The sequence below is a fragment of the Neophocaena asiaeorientalis genome, unplaced genomic scaffold (genome assembly GCF_003031525.2).
Source record: "Neophocaena asiaeorientalis asiaeorientalis breed wild unplaced genomic scaffold, Neophocaena_asiaeorientalis_V1.1 scaffold521, whole genome shotgun sequence".
In the NCBI taxonomy this organism is placed as follows: domain Eukaryota; kingdom Metazoa; phylum Chordata; class Mammalia; order Artiodactyla; family Phocoenidae; genus Neophocaena; species Neophocaena asiaeorientalis.
In genome coordinates, this window is record NW_020174712.1 from 2724936 (window position 1) to 2729064 (window position 4129).

General features: G+C 42.6%; 1 pseudogene; it reads left to right on the forward strand.

Moving 5' to 3' along the window:
- The first annotated feature begins 872 nt into the window (after positions 1-872).
- LOC112409722 (beta-citrylglutamate synthase B pseudogene) lies at positions 873-2023 on the forward strand (annotated as a pseudogene).
- The last annotated feature ends 2106 nt before the right edge of the window (positions 2024-4129 follow it).

Genomic DNA, 4129 nt, shown 5'->3' on the forward strand with positions numbered 1-4129 from the left:
TTTTTTGCGGTACGCAGGCCTCTCACTGTTGTGGCCTCTCCCGTTGCGGAGCACAGGTTCTGGACGCGCAGGCTCAGCAGCCATGGCTCACGGGCCCAGCCGCTCCGCGGCATGTGGGATCTTCCTGGACCGGGGCACGAACCCGTGTCCCCTGCATCGGCAGGCGGACTCTCAACCACTGCGCCACCAGGGAAGCCCCGAGTTGCATCTCTTTTGAGAACACCTATTCTGTTCTCATCATACCTGCCTTAGTAGAAATGATACATGTGATGTAACATATAAGCTTTATAAAACTGACAAGTACATGATCTTGAGATGGCAAATGTGAGCCATGTGGGCCACAGATTTCGCCTCCTGGGCCCATACCAGCAACTCTATTAATCACAGCATTATTTCTGTTAAGCCCAGACTCAACCTCAGAAATTTTCACAAGTCCTACCAGACATTTATTTCTGTGTTCATGAAATATATTTATTTCTGTGTATATGTATATACATATATGCATACACACATATACATATACATAATGGATTCATCTATTCTTTCCATGTAAAAAATGAATAATCCTTTAAAAATTCTTTGGCAGGGATTTCCCTGGTAGTGCAGTGGTTAAGACTCCACGCTCCCAATGCAGGGGGCCCAGGTTTGATCCCTGGTCGGGAACTAGATCCCACATGCATGCCACAAGTAAGAGTTCACATGCCCGGGAGATTTTTCAGCAGAGGACTGAAGCTTCGGCCCTAGAGTTCTCACCTGCCCTTCCTGCCAGCCTGCACTACAGATTTCAGACTCTGTGAGAGCTCCTACGTTCCTAGAAAGAGTCTACATTCAGGAGGAAGTAATCCCAGAAAAGGAAGAACAGGCAGATCAAGATGTGTAGCTCTGTGGCCGCCAAGTTGTGGTTTTTGACAGATCGTCGAATCAGGGAAGACCATCCTCAAAAAGAGATCTTACGAGCGTTCAAGGCCAAATGTTGTGAGGAGGAACTGGACTTTAGGGCTGTGGTGATGGATGACGTGGTGCTGACAGCTGAGCAAGGAAACCTGGGTCTTCGTATCAAAGGAGAACTAATTACTGCTTACCCTCAGGTGGTGGTAGTGAGAGTACCAACCCCTTGCGCGCAAAGTGATAGTGACATCACTGTTTTGCGCCATCTAGAGAAGATGGGATGCAGGTGGATGAACCGACCTCAAGCCATCCTGAACTGTGGTAATAAGTTCTGGACGTTTCAAGAGTTGGCAGGTCACCGTGTTCCTCTGCCAGGTACCTTCTCCTATGGTTGTCATGAAAATTTTGCTAAAATGATTGATGAAGCAGAAGTACTGGAGTTCCCAATGGTGGTGAAGAATACACGGGGCCATAGAGGCAAAGCGGTTTTCTTGGCTCGCGACAAGCACCATTGGGCTGATCTAAGCCATCTTATTCGCCATGAAGCTCCATACCTGTTTCAGAAGTGCGTTAAAGAGTCTCATGGAAGGGATGTACGTGTCATTGTTGTGGGAGGCCGTGCAGTTGGCACCATGTTACGCTGTTCAACAGATGGGAGGATGCAAAGCAACTGCTCACCGGGTGGTGTACGGATGATGTGCTCATTGAGTGAACACGGGAAACAGCTAGCTATCCAGGTGTCTAATATCCTGGGAATGAATGTGTGTGGCATTGACCTGTTGATGAAAGACAACGGCTCCTTCTGTGTCTGCGAGGCCAGTGCAAATGTAGGTTTGATAAGGCTTGTGATCTGGATGTAGCTGGTATCACAGCAGACTATGCCGCCTCCCTTCTGCCCTCTGGCCGGCTCACCTGGCGTATGTCCCTGCTCTCCGCGGTGTCCATGGCCAGTGAGACTAGTGAGCCGGAGCTGGGCCCCCCAGCCAACACTGCTGTCGACAACCTGAGCACAAGTTCCAGCTCTGTTGACAGCGACCCCGAAACCGCAGAGAGAGAGCTGCTCACCAAGCTCGCAGGGGGCCTATTCAATGGAAACCAACTGCTAGCCAATGAAATCAAACTCCTGGTGGAGTGATTCCACCAGTAAATAATTAACCAACAAAACCCTTGTAAAACTTCCTTTTTCCCTTTTTTTTTTTTTTTTAAACAAACTTGCAATGCTGTTCATGGAAAATGCTCAGGAAGATGAGAGGAAATTTGAGTAGGATTAGTTACGAGGGAAAGGAGGGGGAGATAGACGAGACCTTTGCTACTAAGATGTTACTGACTTTGATTTACAAATCCTACGGACAGAGAGGCAGAAGAGGTGAGATACAGAAAAATGTCAAGCTCTCGTAGTTTTACATTACTCAGAGAAATGTGCAGGCTCTCAGGCCACGAAGAACATAATTTTTTCATGGTCTCTTGCTTTTGTTTTTGTACAGTTGGTACAGATTTCAGAGTCGTGTAACTTCACATTGTGTTGTAATCCATGAGGAATACATCTACCTAAATTATAATTTTTTAATACAAATCTGAAAATTCAGCCTATACACTATTATCTAGGAGTTTTATGTTCGTAGTTATGAAATCTTGAGGGGCTCTTTTATTGACTTTTTCCCCCTTAATTTGGGTAGGAGGGCAACATGGATGTGACCCAATAAAGGTTTTTTTAATGATAAAGTTGGCATGTTTGCACGATAAAAGGGAACTGAACAGTATTGCAATGTCTGGCACACAAAATAACATTTACTCCATTGTACATACAATTGCACTAGTTAAAAATATGTGCATTGACTTGTATTTGTTAGTGTTTTAGCCTTTTTTGAAAGATATATGCTATGTTTATGTTGCTTTTTTTTTTAATACATGCTAGACTTAACACTCCCTGATCTATGCCTGCATCTTTAACAATGCAAAGTGAAGAAAATGCTACCATTTTTGTTAACAAGGCACTCACTTGAAACATGTGCATTTAAAGCCTTTTATTTTTTTCCTTTTTTCTTTTGGTGGTTGGGCATTTAAAGAATAAGGACAAGGGAAAATATTTTGGGGGGCGAATCAAGGGTCTATAAGTTCCTAAGTATAAAGTTGAAGTGATTTCTAATACCAGCGTTATATATCTGCATTTTTCACATTTCAGGAGGGTGTGTGTGTGTGTGCGTGCGTGTGTGCGTGCGTGTGCACGCTTGCATGTTTATGTGCTTTGCTTTTTGTTTACACCAACCAACCAAAAAGATTCTAGAAAATGGAGCAGGATGGGAAACAGTTTTTTACTTTAAAAAGAAAAAGCAACCGAGTTGTTTTCATAACTATAATCTACTGGGTAGAGGTACTCACCTAAAGACATGAGGAGAATAGCTACTTCTTAGGCTTTTGTGTATATGTATGTTGTTTGCTTTTTTTCCTTTGGTTCTAGACTGTTCAGTGTGTGATTTATTCCATGCTACATGCTTTTCCTCTGCTTCTTGCTGTGCATTTTCTCCTATTACACATAGGTTTTGGGGTGGGGTGGACTGAACATTTTTGTTTGGGGACTTATTTAGCAGTATTGAGTCTTTTATAGCCCTACTCTGAATCCTTCAATATTCTACTCTTTATATTACTTTACTTCTGAATTTATAAAAGCCCCCAAACTGCATATAATATGAGCCTTTAAACATGGGTAAAACTATCCCAGTGAATGGTTTGGAAGGTGTGTTAAGAAATGGAGATGCTCCAGAGCTCAACGTAAGCAGCAAGTTCCATCTCCCTACAATCCTCTGAAGCTTTTTACCCAAGTCCTTTCTTGTCTCTCCAGCACTTTTTTCCTTCAGATGGACCTTAAACATAATTTCTTGGACACTACTAGAGAGACTTCGAGGCAATAAGATCCGTATTATCCAGCTCTAACAGACGTTTGATCATGCTTACTTGCACAGTTTTCCCCCCATTTTAAAAAAGGAATGCAATAAAACTTGTTTTTTCCATAGAATTAAATAATATTAAAATGGAGTGAAAGGTTGATTGTTGACAAAGAGAATAGTACCTCTGATCTGTGCAGTGTCTCATTTCACCTTAGAAAAAGATACATAAGAGGAGTTTCTAATTTATTTTAGGATATTCTCATCTCATCTAAAGAATTTGAGTTGTACAGGGTTATTGTGTGACATATTGTGGAATATATAAGTACCTCTGGCTCACTTGGTACTTCTTTTACTAA